The sequence below is a fragment of the Balaenoptera acutorostrata genome, chromosome 1 (assembly GCF_949987535.1).
Source record: "Balaenoptera acutorostrata chromosome 1, mBalAcu1.1, whole genome shotgun sequence".
Taxonomy (NCBI): Eukaryota; Metazoa; Chordata; class Mammalia; order Artiodactyla; family Balaenopteridae; genus Balaenoptera; species Balaenoptera acutorostrata.
In genome coordinates, this window is record NC_080064.1 from 95,464,387 (window position 1) to 95,483,495 (window position 19,109).

Sequence of the window (19,109 nt, forward strand, 5' to 3'; positions counted from 1 at the left end):
TAGACTGGTTCTGAGGATGAGCTGAACAGTTGAAGCCGGGCGGGGGGCATGTTCTCCTCTAGGTTAATCATTTTTCTGATAGTATGGAGGAGGGAATAAGGGAAGTTAGGATTAGAAGCAAGAGGAGAAGCTAAAAGACTATTACAATAGTCAGTACATTGAATAATTATTTACTGTATACCTGTGCGGGGTGTGTATGGGAAAGGTTGCAGGAAAGTAGAGGGGGTTGGGATGGTCCACACCAGGCCACATAATAAGCTGGGGGGGGGGGCGGGCATTGTCTAAGGAGAATTTTAAAACAATAATAAAACTGACTAAAAGTCAGTTTGATTTTTTTTTTTTTTAATCACCATGGGCCAGTAATTCTAAGTGATGTCAGTGATAAACTATTCCTCCTGCCACTGGGTGGACCATTCCCACAGCACCAGCCTCCTTGGTTCATCACAGCTAAACACTTCTGCACTAAGACTCTCTGGGAACTGGAAAGATAAAGACCAGGTGCTTGCCCTGAAAGGAGCTATCACCTTAGCAGGGGAGATAAGGCACACACCCCGATAACCATAACTCACAAAGAGACTTTCTACAAATCTGCCCTTCTCCAGTCAGACCGCAGGATCCACGGTGGGAGCCAAACCAGTCTTCCATCCCCTGCTTGCACATGGCCGTCCCTGCTGAGGGCAGAGCCCGTGTCTTTCAGGTCACCTCTGGGACCCCCGTGTTCTGACCTGATCCAGAAGGAGGGTGTGGTCCTTCTACATCCGGTCCTGCTGTGCACCTGCCGTGTTCCTCCCTTCCGAAAAGTCACAGAGCCAGAAGGCACAGAAGCTTTCGTTGTTACTGCTTTGTACCCACACTAGCGATGCGTAAATAAGGAAACAAAAGGCAGTGGATATTATCTCCGAATGCACTGTTCAAGCGAGGTGGTGGTAACTGAGAGGAGAAGACAGCACATTGCAAAATCAAAGCGGAAGAGGGAGGAGTGTCTTTGGACGAAGCTGTTGAGGTCTCTGTATTCATAAGCAGCACCGAGTGCCCCACAGAGGACAGGATTTTATGCCAGTGTTTCTCCCCCCACCTTCCTCTGTAAATATCTTAGGATACTAAGACCAGAACAGGCATTAGAAATCACCAAATTCAACCCAGCAATTTTCAGGCGTAAAATAAAGCCCAGAAAAGTTAACTGACTTGCCAAAGCCACACAGCTGGCTAATGGCCCTCAGGAATAACTAAGAAAGTGCTTACTCTCCAGGGGGAAAAAAAAACAAACCACGGGTTAATGTCTGATTTCTTAAAAGCACAGGCCCTTGGAGAATAAAAAGTGACCTGAAGCAAGGCAGTGTCTACAGTTTGGGAAGGGGTGTGTGGGTCTCTAGGACTGCAATGTCAACCCCCCCCTCCAAGCAAGGGGGTGAAACTCTTGCTGCCTGGACACATGCCACTCTTCCAAGAGCAGCACCGTAGATCACCATGGCTCCCAACTTGCCACTCAGTCTCTTGTACTCCTGTAGCAAGATCATTTACTGAGATCTGAATTTGTATGTGTTCTCCCAGTATTTTCCCTTTCTCCCTCTTATAATCAGGTAGCTCAGGTCTTCGTTTTCTTGCCTTAGTGAACACTGCAGGGTAGAGAGCAAAGGCTTTCAGAAATCACTGATTCTCCCAGCCCTTTGTAAAACCTGAGTTACTGAAGAGATGACGCTAGGTGTGTCCCAGAGGGGAGAGGAAAGAAGGGTCAGCCTTTGAGAAAACCAACAGAGGAAGGAGGAGGTTCCCCAGAGGGAAAGGGGACAGAGGTGTGGGGATTCCAGGGCACCCAGGAACTGCTTACTGCTCTGGGGCTTCTCTAGGGAGAAAGCAAGACTTTGGAGCTGCATGGACACCTAGGAAGGCTGGTCCTAAGCCTCAGACACCCTCCTGATCAGGAACAGACAGTCTTCAAACGTCAAGGAGAGGTTTAAGGCCATGGAATTAAGCTGATTAAGCGGATTTTAAGAAAAAAAAATTTAAATGGTGTCATCTCTTGCACTCTTAAATTTATGGACTGAAATTTCCACCAGCTGCCTTCTGAAGTGTGTGTCAGTCTGGAGACATAGTAGAGGCCTCAACATCCTCTAAGACAGTCAAGCTGTGCCTGGCTTCTTATCCTGAAAATGTTACACTAACTGCCTGGCACTGTCAGCTAGCTCTCTTTAAATATTAATCTACAGCCTTTTAAATATTATAATTATCTCTACATATGACACACTTCTACCTCCTGATAACTGAATTTCTTTTACTTTTAAAAATAATACTAGCTAACACTTACATAGGACTTACCATGTGTAAGGCTCTTAAGCCTTAAGAGCTTAATACATATTAACTCATGTAAGCCTCATGATAATCCTATGAAGTGAGTCTTATTATGATCCTCATTTTAAAGAAGAGGAAGTTAGGGCACAGAGGGGGTAAGAAACTTGAACAAGGTCACAGAGCTGGCAAATAGTGGATACTGTGTTGAAATCCAGGCAGCCTAGCTTTGGAATCCATGTACTATTAATTTCCCGCAAAACATTATAAGCCAGGCATGTGGGAGCTAGCAGCTTGTTCTGCTGCCTCTGCTCTAATGGGACTGGTTTCTTAAAAGCAGAACAAACAAGACCACAGCATCGCCACCGGCCTCAGGAGTCTGAAGCCTGGGCCCTACCTCTACAGGTCTCAGCTCGCCTTCCACACCTGCCCAGATCCGGATCCTGAAGACGGTGGTGATGACAACAGTAATGATTTATTCAGTGCACACAAAGAGCGAGACACTGGGCTAATGCTCTACAGATCCCTCCTCTCAGTTAATCCACATACAGCAATTATGGAAGGCGGATACCAGTATTACTCCTACCTGACAGAGGACAGAATAAGGCAAAAGAGGTTGAGCGGCTTCCCAAAGGTGCACCGCTAAGTGTCAGAGCTAAGCCCTGAGCCAGGCAATGCCAACGACAAAGTCTAATTTCTTAACCGCTTATACTGTCTGGCCTCCTACACAATGCACTTAAGAGCGTGCCTGTGATGGAACAACAATGTGGGAAATATAATCCAACAAGGTCTCCGTACTTGCCTGGGAAATTAGATGTAATTTATACGTAAAATAGTGTAAACAGATTTATTATAAGGAATATTACCATAATTAAAGAGTGAGACCCTTGACTGTTGACAGTTTATGTTAGGATTACACACACACAGACATGACCAACAATAAAGCATGGAAAAACATAACCAACCTCTATAAATTATTTAAAATAACCCAAATCATGCCCAAATCCTGTTTCCTACACAAAAACTAATGAAGATATTAAGGAAAAAGACAGTATGTATAGAGAATAAACAGAAGCAGCATTTATTACATTTGTTTGGGGTCGTTTCCTGATATTTTGCTATGATTTTATTATCTAATCCTATTAAAATCAAAGCAAAGACACACTAATGAAAGCTCTAGAATGCTGTAGGGAATGAGCTTCCTTTCCTGGCTGGAAATGTAGTGACCCTAGGTTGGCAGGGACTCGAGGGGCCATCTGTGTTCCTACTTGCCTTGCCCATCCCTGCCCAACTGGTGGTCCTCTTTCATCTAGGACCCAAACATTCATCCATGCAATAGCAAAACTCCCCCTGCCCAGAAGCCCTGACATCAAGGTCATACTCCTCCTTCCTCTGGAGATTAGCAATTCAGAGTGCATATCCTTCACTGTGACCAGAACTGTCTCCCTATAGCCTTCCTCAGCCCACTTCCTCCCTCCTCTGAGCATTGGGTGTGATCCATAGCTGAGGCCATCCTGGATACAACATAAATCTCCTTGAAAAGTGCACTGATTTAGTGAATGTGCACGCCCCACCGCCCTCCGCTTTCCACAACAAGAATCCTAATATTTAGTTAAAAACATTTAATGTTTTTACTGGTTATGGAAACACATACATAAAATTTTTATAAAACTGTGATTGAAAGCTCAGCTTCAGTCTTTACTATTTATGAGAACTCAAACACGTGCCTTAAACTCTCAGGACAGCTTCCTCATCTGTAAAATGGGCATAAAATCTACCTCAGAGGTCTTCTTGTGAGAATTAAAAATAAAGTATATAGAAATTCCTGTACATGAATAATTATCACTAACATTCACCCCATGGTGAATGTATACATCATATATGTTAAGAATTAAAGTTGTGGTGTACAGTGAAATGTGTAGCACGCCAGCAACTTCTCCCTCATTGTATTAAGAGGAGGAAAAATTGGAAGCAAGGTCCCTGGGATCTATGTTTGTGCAGATTGGAAAAGAGGAAAGTGACAATTCTAGAAAAAATTTACTCTCAAAGGAATGTAGGTGGTTCCGTAGGAATTTCTAAGGTTTAATATTAACTTTAGTTTATATTTTGAAGTGAAGCCTACAATTGGGCATGCTACACAGGAAATGGAATTTTCAGCTTTTAGTTGGCAGTGCCTTATTCTGGAAGCATCCTGTAACAGTTAGTTCCCAAGCTACTTATTGCAACCTGTTTATCTGAATTCTCTTCAACTCTTTTGTAATAAGGGTGTGGCGCTCAGGATTTCTGTGGAAGTCAGTGCCGACTATGCAGAGAAAATCTCCCAGGGAGAAAGTCAAGAGCTGATAAGAAGGTCAAGAAGAATACAGGGAAAAAAGAGACGAGTGAGGCTGGTGTTCTTTAAAACTAAAGACAGAAAAATTCTTGCCAGCACTTTAATTCTACTTCACCTTAGGAAAACCTCCTGCTATTCTACTCTGCTCAACCTCTTCTTTCCAAACTATTTCAACTTAAAAAATGAACTAAGCCTTTCTACGTGTCCATATGATTACTTCTTGATCCTTTACTGTTTTATAGGGACAAAAAGAGCTACCCCTGCGCTGGACACTACCCTTGCCTGTCTCCTGGGATTTGTCCAAGGCCTCACGGCTGCATCTTCAACCACAACCTTAGAATGCCTTGTCCTTCCTTTGGCTTTTAACAATGCTTCTAATAGCAGGGGCCATAGAAACGAACAAGAAAGGGCAAGTCTTCTGAAAGGGACAAGTAAGAAATCAACTAGTTTTCTGAAGTACCTGAAAACTTCACCATCCATCCATTCCTACCCCCTGACACTTGGTAGACAATGGGCTGTAAATAAAAGTAGGCAAGAGCCACTTTTTCTTTCACATAAGCTTTTTTTTATATTTATGATTGATTGAATCAGTGCATTTGTCTTCTCACGTGTGGTTTGTATTATTCCTTTCTTTTCTTTAAGATTGTCATCATTTTCATCTACTGGCTCAGTACCCTGTTACTCAATTTTTCTTATTTGTAAATAATTTTTAAAATTAGGAGACAGGAAAAAAAAGATGTAAAGCCATACTAACAAAGAAAGAACAGTAAAATGTTCAGTAAATGGTAATTTAAAGATTGCATAGAGGATGTAATAACTACATGGCTGACCCTAAAATTCAATCAAAACTACTAATCAGCTACAGAATTCTAACACTGAGAGACTGAAATATATGGCCAAATAATGAAGATTTCACCACTTGGCACTTATTTTTTACTTTATTACACAAGTTTGTATGTCATGACTAGATTCAGTTTTCTATCTTGACTAGGGCATTATCTCATTTGTGCTAATTGATAATCCTGCAATGTAGGTAAGGCAACTATTTCTACCCCCATTTTACAGATGAAAAAACTGAGGCTATTCACTTGCCCACAGATTTACACAGAAGCCTGGAATGAAACCCATCTTTTCAAACTTCAAGCTCATACTGCTTCCTACCAGTGAGAGTAAGAATTTCTGTCACTGCCGGTCATTGGCCAGTTACCCTGTGCCAAGCACTGTGACTGAAGTGCTCTGCATGTTGTGACCACACAGGCAGGAAGTAACACAGTCAGGAATCTTTATCCAGACGTCTCTGATTCAGAAGCCTAAAGCCAATCAATATACTCTACTGCTATATGCTATGCACGGGCATCCTCAGAGCGTGTTAAATTTACATAACATTATCACAAATTAAATAACAGCCAAATTAAAACCTTTTCAAATGAAGATAAAAAATAGGAAAATAGAGGGTTTTTTTGCCTTTTAGAAATGTTACTGAAAAAATTGGCAAGAGACATGAAGTATGTTTGTTCTTGTGCTTCGATGATGATTAATGAACTCCGTTTTGGAGAGGCAAGATCTGCACTTGGCATTAATATTATAAACTTTTCTCATTGCAGTAGCTTCTCTTTAGGTGGGAAAACTGGTTACATAAGGCAGTGATTAATGAGATGCCACAAATGTTGATTTAGTCCCAGACAGGGATTTTTTTTCTCTCTCAAATCTAAATGCTTCACCAAAATTAATTTTAAGTCACACTACAAATATGAGTAAAGTACCGAATCAAGTTGAAAATACATCACATGCTCAACCTGAGTCCATATGCTTTTTTCCAATTTCTTCCTGTTTTGCTAGAAAAAAACATTCTTGAACAGTCTGAGATTCCAAGAAGGTGTTGCCATTTTGTTTTTTCAAAACCATTGGCCAGATTCTGTTCTTGAATACTGTTTCAATTTAAATGGGAGATACATAACTTTTAAAATATAGGATCCCGAAAGCATGGCAATACAGTTTTTAAATGGCAAGTTTCTTCTTCTGGGAGTTAACAGTTGCAATACTAGCAATACGATAGTAGGTGAGTTGGAGAAACACATGAATATTTTCATTTTTCATCTATCTAATCCTTACGATGTACTCTATACCAAGTGAAGGAAGAATTCTTAGTCCCAAGAAGGAAAGTTCTGTCCTGAATTAAAGGTATCACATGATTCCTTTGGGCCATTTGAAACAGTAAGAAGCTACGAGCAAAACTGCTGGTATATGGACATCCAGAGGCATGCTTCCTGAACATATCATTAGTAGCAACACACCAGGTAGGAAATCAAAGTCGTTATTCTAACTGCTTATAACTGGGTCCCCCAAGAAAGACTATTTATTAAACACCTAATGTTTTCATGGCAACATGTAAAACTTCCTAAATAAGAGCTCTAAAACATAGAATTTCTACATTGTTTTGGAAATGAGGATATATCTATGGCATTTTTCAAATAAAGTAGAAGTGAAATTTTCTTACTTTGATGAAAAATTATTAAAACTAAAGATCTTTTAAAATAATAGGTTTAGGCTTAGCCCCAGGACCTGCTGTGTAAATTAAGTTGAGAAAAGATTGTAAGATTAAGGAGGATGTATATTTACAAGGGGAAAAGAGATCAACGGGAGGTGGGAGATACTCTGAACTCAAATGAATAGCCACAAAATATTTTTTCCTCCTACTTCCAAAGAAAGCTTAGGAGAGGTCATCTTAGTCTGTAATAGTTTACCAACAAAAAAGCATGATTATCTCAATATTAAGTACCTGTATTTGTTTAAAATATTATTCCCTTACTATGTGTACAGAGCATATATCATGACATATTTTGCACAAGATAACTTATGATCTAAGCAAAATATATGTAAAATAAAGCACCAAATAAAAAGTAAACAATGCGATATCGTTGTTTGGCAACATATAAAAAAGGTAAAGTTAAATTTTATAAAATGTTTTACTATAAATCCTTAAAAATATTTTGATGTACGTCTTGAAACTGCTCACAGAATTTTCATCTATTACTTAAATAAAAATAAGCTAAATGGCATGGGTGAAATGTTACATAAATTAAATAATAAGACTAGAAGTAAATATTTAACAAAATTCAGAATCAGAGACTTTTCTAAGCATAAAAGTAACAAAAACAAAAACAAAACCCATAAATAAAATACCAATAACTATGACCACATGCGAATTAAAAACTTTATATAGAAACAAACAATAAGCTAGAAAAAATTTTTTGATAAATACGACCTTTTCTGGAGCAACCCGCTTGTCTCCATTCATGCTCTGTCGACCCCCTACTCATAATATGGGCTTCAGTTTCGACACCATTTCCTAATGCTCACATACCTAAAGTATTTGCCCCTTTTAAGCATAGGCCCTGCATTTCCCTGATCCCAAATCTTACACTATTACCTTTGCTCCATGACACTGTGTGTTGTGTGAGGGAAAATATTGAATACGTCTTGTTCATCTTTGTAAACTTCACACCAAGCCTGCATACTTGTCAAATGGTTGAACGAACAAATGAATAAACAAATATTCTCATGAAACAAAGTCAAGTGATAAAAGCAGGACATTAAATTGAAAATAGAGACATTTTATAAACACATGGCTACACACAAAGAAAATCAGTATTAGAAAAAAGTGTATAAGAAAACAAAAGTGTAAAGGATGATTATCTGAGTGAGGGATTACAGGCAATTTGTCCAGGAAACTTTTCTATACCTCCTTAACGTTTTCTGAATTTTTTAAGAATAAACTTTTCAAGGTGTAAAACTCTATTTTTCAATTGAAGAATAGTTCATTTACAATATCATATTCATTTCAGGTATACAGCACTGTGATTCAGTATTTTTACAGATTATACTCCAATAAAAGTTATTATAAGATAATGGCTATAACTCCTTATGCTATATAGTATATCTTTGTTGCTTATCTAGTTTACACATAGTAGTTTGTATTTCTAAATCCCATACCCCTAATTTGCCCGTCTCCCCTTCCCTCTCCCCTTTGGTAATCACTAGTTTGTTTTCTATTTCTGTGAGTCTATTCTGTTTTGCATATACATTCATTTATATATTTTTTTAGATTCTACATATCAGTGATGTCATACAGTATTGTCTTTGTTTGACTTATTTCACTAAGCATAATATTCTCTAGGTCCATCCATGTTGCTGCAAATGGCAGAATTTCATTCTTTATGGCTGAGTAACATTCAATTGTGTATATATACCACTACTTCTTTATCCATTCATCTGCTGACGGGTGCTTGGGTTGCTTCCATATCCTGGCTATCGTAAATAGTGCTGCTGCGAACACTGGGGTGCATGTATCTTTTCAAATTAGTTTTTTTTTTTTTGTTTTTTCCAGATAATGCCCAGAAGTGGGATTGCTGGATCATATGGTAGCTCTATTTTTAATTTTTTAATGTCTCTCCATACTGTTTGCCATAGTGGCTGCACCAATTTACATTCCCACCAACAGTGTACAAGGGTTAAAACTAATTTATCTAAGAAGTTCAAATATCATTAAACAACAACAAAAAAGCATGTGCTACCTCACCTTTAAACTTAAAAAACATCAAAACAATATATATATATATATATATATATAATATGAAATATCGTGACATGAAAAATAGGTTGATAAGAAATACCTATGGTATTGGTCACTACAGTTATACAAAAGACAACATTCCCAAATAATGTGAACACTGTTTTCCAGAACTGCATGTTATTAAAAAATTACACATTAAGTTAGTTAACTCCTTAAAATGGCTTTCTTAAAAAAATCAATTGCGTCCAAGTTTAATACTCAGACTGCCAGAAATCATTCTTTCCATTTCAAAACTGTTAAGCAGAGTGAGTTCTGATGGGTGTTATCCACCTAGCATGTTTCAGTGCCAGTGTCTACAGTTGTTTGTTTCAGAACCCCTAATTAGCTGCCTTATCTTTTGCAAGGGATTCTTCTGGTGCTAAGTTTTAATCGTCCAAATTAATTGAAATACTGTAGCAATTTCAGATTAACATTTTCAAAATTAACAATGCATAAAATAAAATCACCCATAAATCTGCATTGTAACAGCAGCCACTAATGAACTCTGCACAACATACCAGATCACATTGCTAATTTGCACTGTTCTACATAGCTAAACTTTAGGAAATAAGCTTTCCTCTGTCCAAAGGTTGGCCTAAGTAGGGTACACAGAAGATCTCTAGAAGAATGAGGTCTCTGGAGCCAAACACTGCAATTAAGTCCTGGTACTTGCCAGGTGCTGTGTGACCTTGGGTAAATTACTCACCTCTCAGAGCTTTGGTTCCCTCCACTGAAAACTAACAATATCTCCCTCTTAGAGTTTGTAGCAGACAGACTCTAAAATGAACCCCAATAATCCCTGCCTCCTGGTATTCACATGCTTGTTTAATCCCCTCCCCTGAATGTGGGCAAGACCTGTGACTTGCCTCTGGCCAATAGAAAGGTGATGGGATGTCATTTCCATGATTTTGTCATATAAGACTTAATTTTCCATCCTTCTAGGAGACTCCATCACCTTCTTGGCTTGTACACTTTGATGAAGCAAGCAGCCATGTTGGGGAGGCCCATGTGAGGACAGCCTCTGGCCAACAGCAAGCTAGGGATTGAACACCTCAGTTTAAGAGGCCAAAAGGACCCAAATCCTGCCAAGCTGGGAATGACCTGAGCCTTCAGATGAGACACAGCCCTAGCTAACATCTTGAGTGAGGTCTTATGAGAAACCCTGAAGCAGAGGACCCAGCTAAACCTTGCCCAGACTTCTGACCCACAGAAACTGTGAAATAAAAAACATGCTGTTTCAAGCTGCTAAATGTATGGTAATTTGTTATACAGCAATAGAAAATTAACATAGGAGTGTTTAAGTATTAGTAATCACCACCACCACCATCACTTACAGAGCACTTACTATGTGCCAAACCTTTTTGATAAATGCTTTACTATTATCTCATTTAATCTTCACAACGACAGCAGGAGGTATCTGCTACTATTACCCCCCATTTTAGAGATGATAAAACAGGTTTACAGGTCCAAGATTATACAACTAGTTAAGTGGAGGGGCAGGACACAAACCCAGATATATGCCATTGCACAGTGCTCAGTCTAAACGGCTGTACAGGGCTGCCTCTGATGATCAACAAGTGTTCATGTAAGTGAAAGTGCCTAATACAGTTGGCCCTCCCTATCTGCAGATGCAGAACCCAGAGGTAGGGAGGGCCGACTGTACTATGCAATTCTGTGTAAGAGACTTGAGCACCCGCAGATTGTGCTATCTGTGGGGGGTTCTGGAACCAATACCCCGTGGATACCAAGGGGCGACTGTACAGACAAAACTAGAAAAGATTCTTCCTTCTCCTTCCTTCCCATGATTCGTTTATTGCCACAGAGGCAGGTTATGGTCTAAACTTAATGCCTCAAGGGCTGCAGTCTCTGGCTCTCCTGCACTCTCATCTTGACCCTTCCAGTAGAGAGGGAACATTTCTTCCCATCTGCCTCCACAAAACATGCCGTCTTAGGTCTTGTTTCCCCAGTTCTCTAATTTGATGGACCAATCTACACTAACGTGTAGGTAGGTAATAGTGGAACAAAGGATTATCTCCTTATAGAAACAGAGTACTTCTATCTAAAGGAGAATACCACATTGGTATTTTAGGTATAAAGACAGGGTTATAAGAAGATACTGTGATTCAAGAACACTTGCTTTTTGGTATCCCTGCAAACTAAAGCTGTGAGTAGGGATGAGCTTTTTGTCAAGACTCTCCAGTTCCCATTTTATGTACGTTCCTCAGGATTTACCTTGTCTGATACTAGAAAACAATCAAATAGAAGAGCCTGCAAATGGAAAAAGGCCAAGGTAGAAGAGGTGAAAAACCCAGCCACAGTACGCCCAAGGAGGACAATGTCTAAAACGCATACACTGTAACAGATGTACATTATAATCTGCTCAAACCAAGCTGCTCTTCTTTCCTTCCCCCATTCTTTTGTAAGCAAAGCTGTTCTTTCTTACAGAAAACAAATTTCCTGTGAACAGGCTGGGTCAGGCCCTCTCTGCATGCTAGAGGTGGGCACAGAAGCCAGGTGGCTCATCACACAGGTACCATCACTGCTCAGGCTGCAGTGATGGCCTCAGAGATGAGCAGAGATCTGGGCCAGTCCAGTTAAAGACACCTTGGGATTTCTGTTAGATTTACTGGGGCAAAGGTGTCCAGTTTTCTCTGAGATTACTAGCTGTGGGGAACTGAGAGTTGCTAGTGGCCAACTTTGCTTCCAAGTGAGATAACCTGCCTGAGGTGCCTGTTGACAGAAAATCAACAGAAACGAAAGGAAAACTGAGACACAAGGAGAAATGGAACCTGATATCATTTGAGCTCCTGGATCTAACTCTGCCTGAAGCCAAACATGTTCCACTTTAGTTACCTAAGTCAGTAAATCCTCCACTCTTTTTTTTTTTTTCCCCTTAACTATAGATCTTCCTCTTACGACGGGTCACATCCCAATAAACCCATTGTAAGTCAAAAATATTGTAAGTTGAAAATGCATTTAATACACCTAACCTACCAAACATCAGAGCTTAGCCTAGCCTACCTTAAACGTACTCAGAATACTTACATTAGCCTACAGTTGGGCAAAATCATTGAACACAAAGCTTTTTTACAATAAAGTGTTGAATATCTCATGTAATTTATTAAATACTATACTGAAAGTGAAAAACAGAATGGCGCTAAGTATCTTGGTTGTTTGCCCAGCGATTGTGGCTGACTGGGAGCTGCAGCTCGCTGCTTCTGCCCAGCATCTCTGAGAGCGTCATGCCACATATCGCTAGCTGGGAAAGATCAAAATTCAACATCGGAAGTACGGTTTCTACCAAATGCATAACGCTTTCACACCATCATTAAAGTCGAAAAATCTTAAGTCAAACCATCTTAAGTCTGTAGTTTTGAAATGGTTTTATGCCACTTGACAAACAAGAGCACACTGGATGATACAGAATTGAGGTCAGAATGTCAAACCTAGTAAGAGACTGATAACTTTATTTAAATATCTGTAGTTGTACATAAATGCACTTTTATTGATGTACTTGTTAGATACCTCGTCTCCCTGCCCTGTGCCCTTCTTTAGTCCACAATGAGTCTCCTTCATCCTGCCTACCTAGTCAACAACACCATTCATAAGTGACCACACACACTTTGGTGGTTCCTCATACACCACACGCTATTACTGTTGGACATGTTTATGTTTGTATGTCTTATCTCTCCAACAAAATTCCAAGGTCCTCAAAGACAGGGAAACTTCCATATATTTCTAATATCTCTGCAGAAAAAAGTGAGTCTCAAAAGTTATCTGTAAAGAACAATTTAAAAAAACCGAACAAGCTTTTCTTTTCATTCAAATTAAGAATTTAAAAATCAACTTGAGTTGAATACACAAAAAGGTAAATAATTGCCAGTATGAGTCATTTTGATAGAAATTCCACAAACTCCATTCCAATGTTCTAATTAATTTGATAACCATTCTCACTATTTGTGTATAGAACGACTATAAGATTATAAAGTTATGATACTAAGGATTACTTTATCAGTGTCTGTCCTCTTTCCTGGTATCAGGGCGATATTACTGATATCAAATATTGTTATTTGAAGCCAATACTTTTGCCTCAACTGGTTCCTCTCATTTACCTCACTTCAGACTAAAGTTCTGGAACAAGATTACCTGATTCTCATAAGTTGTTGGCTCATAAGAAATTTGTGAAGTTTCTCTGCCTACTTGGCATTATATGGCATGTTCTTTTGCTTCTGAAACGGGATAGTATTTGACTACCAGGGCCGCAGATATAACAAAGGAAGTCCAGGCCATACCTGACCTTCCAAGTGAGGAATGATTTTTCCATGATAAATGTTAAAAGCAGCTCACCAGGTTCAAGACTTCCTTTTCAGAATATTTTTCTAAATATGTAATAAATGCATACATTTTTTTCTAAGACATAATTACTACAGTAATAGAAATTATAAGTTAAAAGTGCATAAACGATCCAGAAGTGGGTTCGGTATATAGTACTCCAAATGTTTTTTAATTTCAATAATCACATTACTGATGCCATGCCTCCCATCTAAAGGTACCCCCACCCCACCCCATGTACGTCTTCAAATGTTCACCTTGCCCTCTTTTTCCTACGTGGGAGGTAACAGAGCTGTGTAAAAGACTGGGCTTGGCAAGGCATGGGCAAACCTGCTAGATGACAGCAATAGTGACCCTTTGTGAGCTCGGAATGAGCCTTCAAAGGGAAAAATAAATCCTCCCCAAACGAAAAAAAGATGTGAGGAAGGGTGTGTGATGTACGTTTCAGAAAAATATCATCATGGTAAAGGGAATTAGGAAGGCAGTCCTGAAAATAACTACAAGGGGATCAAATGCCTTAGTGCAAAACCAGTCTTTTTGTCCATAGTTTAATAGAAGCTTGAGAAAATCATCTATTTTAAAAACCGGAGCAGGCTCCCCAGCACTCGTGCACAGCTTGGATTCCTCATTTCTCTGCAATGAATCTTAATCACTAAGTTCTATTGTCCCAGTTTTTTCAAGTTCATTCTTTCAATGTGAAATGTATTTTTACAGTTTTACAATTATGCGCCTAATATTTAGATTAGGATTTATGTTTGATGAGAAAGTCGTTTTAGAGGTGACAGAAAAGACAGAAGTAGGTCTGACTGATTAATATGGAAATATTGTAATCTACAGATACTTTATTACTTATTTACTATAGACAAAAGCTCACTTACTAGAACTTCACGAATATACATTTATCTCCCTCAAAAAAAAAAAAAAGGAAAAAAGAAAAATGTAGTTTTAGATAAATAATTTTAAAAATCCTGGGTTGCTATTTTTCTCATCAATGTTTTCTATTTGAGAATTAAAAAGATAAAAGTTCTCTATTGAGCAAATTGGCATTATGTTTAAAAGCAAATCTAAAAGAAATCAACAATTCTATTTACATTTGGAATGAGTTTACCAATAATTTGAAATTAAAACATTAAGGAAAACTGTATTAAGTTGTAATTCAATGCAAAAAACCAGCATAACAAAAATTTTATTTATATAAATGAAAACATATATAGACAACTCAGCTTAAAAGCAATCCGAGCCTACATTTGCTTCTCTCTTTTCCAATTCCTTTTGCTTTTTTGCACTCACTACATAATTAGCTCTTTTTATATATTTACCAGACTATTCCCTAATTATTTTTATGACACTATGCCATACCATAATGAATCAGAGTATAACATAGAATATTAAAATATTTTATATGCACACTCATGTACATGCATTTATGCAATCAAGACCTTGTGCCTGTATCTACTCCTTCCTTAGGCAGAATATAAATTGTGGAGGGGGGGCATGTTTTATAATTAATGACATTGCTGGTGCTTATTGTTGTATAAGATACGAAGTTGGTAATGAAAAAAAGATGTCTTGAATTCCTTTCTTCATACAGGAACAGATAAGAATGGCATTATCTACCAATCCTATCCACCTGAAAGAGAAAGTGACCATCTTTGAAGATGTCTCTTCTAAGAAACAGTAAGACATCTCCTCAGTGAACAAGAAAAAACACTGTTTCTAAGCCACATTTTTCTCTTCGTAATCAAGAGTTTAAAAATGAACACATGCGACGCAAGAGCTCTCAGAAAGAACTCTGTTCACTTACTATTCAAGGTTATCACAAATCACATGAGTAACTTAAGATCAGAAAGAAAATGAGGTACCTAAATATTTCCTATTTACTCCATCTAATCTTTAGGTAGTGCAACACAGAACAACGGCCTGGATTTTTTAAAAGCTAGTGACTGTGGACTTAAATACGAGAGGCTATGAGTTCCACAAATATGAGATAATTTTGCAATAGTCTAAAAACACAGGGTTGATTAAAAGAACACATATGCTGGTATATAGATTTGCCACATGCAAACTAAAATAAATCTTGTATCTTCTCTACTCAGAAGAAAACTTTTAAAGCTCAGTATTAAAATTTAATTGGTAACTTTGACCTTGGGTGCCACTTTAGGTGAAAAATATTAGACCAGTGCTCAGATTTTCTTGAGATTTATGATTTCATGTTCTTGAAAAAGGCCTAGCACCTCCGTGTTCCTGAAATAATTGATCTGTCTCTTACAAGTGTTATTTTCCTGAAACCAACATCTGTCTCAGGAAGAAAAGTACAAACTGATGAAAATACCCTGCTATATTTAAAAAATCCAAAAGAGCTACCAGAATTTGCATCTAACACATTACTATTACTATATTATAAAAGCAGTCAAGATCATAAATTGATAAATTTCTTAGCACATAAGACAAGAAAAAGTCAACTAAACTGCAAAGCCATTTGTAAATATTATCTCTAAAGATTAACTACAATTATTAATAAAAGTAAAAGTTTTAAATATGCAAATAAGACACAAGGTAAACTTCACATCTTTCGTGGTTTGAATTGAACCCCACAATATTTGCTTTTAACCTTGGGAGTTTTTCTTTCTTTGTTTCTTTATTGCAATCACAAACACTACTAACTTCACCAAAAAACTCTCAACCACCACTGTTGATTGTGTCTCTTCTTGAAGATAAGCAAAATATCATGGAAGCCATCAGGTAAGTAGGGAACAACAGCAAATCTGAAAACGACTGTGATAATGTAACTTCTAGTTTCACCTAGAATTCAACATAAAATTCTGAGTTTCTTTGCAAAGAAATAATTGGCAAATACTTTTGATTCTCCTACACATGACAAAACGTCCAATATTTAACATGCTCTACCACAAAGTAATTATTATAATAATTGCCACCTCTTAGCATTTACTACATACTTGGCACTGTTATAAGTACTTTTCATGTATTAACTCATGTAATGCTCCAAACAACTTTGTAAGGTAGCTACTATTATTAATCTCCTTTTTACAAGTGAGGAAACTACAGAGAGGAAGCAAATTGCCAAAGGTCAACAGCAAGTAAACAGCTAAGTTGGGTCCCCAGCCTAGGCAATGTGGCTCAGAGCCATGCTTCCCACCATTGGAATATTCCATATTCCTTGTGTATACTGGTCCACTTTATCAGCAGGAGGAATTTAAAAAGCAAGAGAGCCAGTGCATGCAGAAGAAGTATATAGCCATTCATTAATTCATTTAACAAATATTTATTAAGCACCAACTGAAACCGTATGCAAGCCCCTGTGTCCTTGTCCTTTGAAGTAAAAGGCTTTTGCTTTAGTTTCCCAGGCCTCCCTTGAGTCTCAAAAGGCTGGCTCAAGAGTTAATGATTGGGAAATGTGAAGATGATGGAGAAACAAAGAATAGCTGTTGGGCTGGGGAACTGGTAACAATTTAGACTATAAATACACCACATGGCAGAATCAAGGAGCTCACAGTTCCATGAAAGATATAGAAAAAGTCCTGACACACATTCCTAAGTTGTTTTTACAGGGAGCAGACCCCCTCCAGATGAAAACTGCTGATCGCAAAAATGTACACCTTAGACTGGTTGAAACCAGAAGGCTGATGATGCTTGAAATTTCACCCTGATGCCAACCAATCCAAGAATTGTGCAGGAGCTGATCACACACCTTGTAGTTCCCTCCCTCACACTGCCTTTAATACCCCTTCCCTGAAAGTCTTTTGAGCATGAGCTGCCCATTCTCCTCCCTTGGCGCCCTGCAATAAATGCTGTACTTTCCTTCACCACAACCTGGTGTCAGTAGATTCGTTTTACTGCCCGAGGATGAGTGGACCTAAGTTTGGTTCAGTAACAATACTACCCAAAGAACTATGTGTTAAGTTCCTCTCCAGAACAAAAGTTCTATGGAGAAGATATGTAATTTACTTTGGACATGGCTCTGAAATTTGGACCTGGTGAAGTGGTTACATCTGACCTCCCAAATTCTTTAATCACTTTTTTTCTACAAGCCACTCTAAGTGAGGCCCTGGCAAGTAGTCAGTGTGTTAACACTTGGAAAAGACAACTAAAATAGCTAAAAGAGAAAAGGTTAAAGGACCTTTCATAGTAAAAACACTGATAGCAAATAATGCTCCTTGGAAGCAGTCCGTCCATGCTTAGGAGGTCTCAGTTTTATTGATCCCTTGTTTAAACATCCTGGAGTGAAACTTCTCCCACACAACTGTGAAAATCTTAACAATAGTTACATCAGGATCAACTCAGAGTAAGAAAGTCATCAAGCTAGGGTTAACTTTGAGCAAAAAAGCTTTGCAACTTGCCAACAGAAAGTAATAAACAGAAAGAAGCAAAGATAAAAAAGACGACCAACTCTAAACACATAATTCAAGCCTAACATCAAAAGACACTCTACAGGGAGAAATGATTATTACATTAGGATCTACAACAGGCAAGATCATCAACTATTTGCTTCCTTTTCAAAAGTGTGGAAAAATGAGAAAACACATATGTATTTACTATACCTAATGGAAAGCTATGTGCATATATATACAGCTATGTATATTATATATAATGTATATATATATTTTTTCCCCAAACATAACATATGGCACCACTTCTTTTGTATTTGTACCTTTATTCTTCATGAAGTTCTAAAAACTTTGGACAAATATAAATACCAGAAGAGTTATACCTATAGAAAGCCATCACCTTTAGGATAAAGGAAGATAAACTATTTTATTATTGGTCCACTTTGCCATATTTATAATCTGTGAATTCTTTATACATCCCTTTAAATAATCTAAAGGCTCCTAAAAATTCTGGCTATAATGTACATAGTTAAAAGTCAAATGTGTTCCTACTGACACACTGTATATATAGAAATGCATTTCCTTGGGGGAAAATAGATTAAATGAAAATGCCCATAGGAGAAAGAGAAAATATTTTAAAATAATATTTATAAAGTTTAGGTAATTTTCAGAAACAGAAATACTATAACTCATACAAAATAAAGAAAAAATATTATGTTCACAGTCATACACTCCTGATATAAATAGAACAGAAGAAGTCACTTTTAAATATTATTGTAGAGTTTTCTGCAAAGGGTATCATTTGGGAAAGTTAGAACAAATAAAAAGAGTAAACCAGAACCCCTAATTTTTTTAATGGCCTTAATTTTGTTCTGTACTTAAAAGATTTAAACTGATCTCAGGACACAAGTGAGTCAATTTCTAGCCAAAGGCAAGCTCCCATAAATCTTTTCAAACAGCTCATAAACTGGCATGGCTACCAGGGGTGTGGTTTCAGTGAAAAGCTATAATGCTTTGAAAGCTAAACTTTACAACTAGGTGAACACTGTTTACGATGAGAAAACAAAACACATAATCCAGATTATTTTCCAGGAAGACTACTCTATATTTCATGTTCTACTTGATTTATTATTAAGTTCATATATTTGGAATCCTTTAGCCATGAACATCTTTTACTCACAATAATATGACCATATACACA

At 37.9% G+C, this 19,109-nt stretch overlaps 1 protein-coding gene across 3 annotated transcripts in view; it reads right to left on the reverse strand.

The window, feature by feature from the left end:
* VAV3 (vav guanine nucleotide exchange factor 3) overlaps positions 1 to 19,109 on the reverse strand; it is a 389,640-nt gene that overhangs the window by 103,155 nt on the left and 267,376 nt on the right. The gene's annotated exons all lie outside the window — the stretch shown is intronic.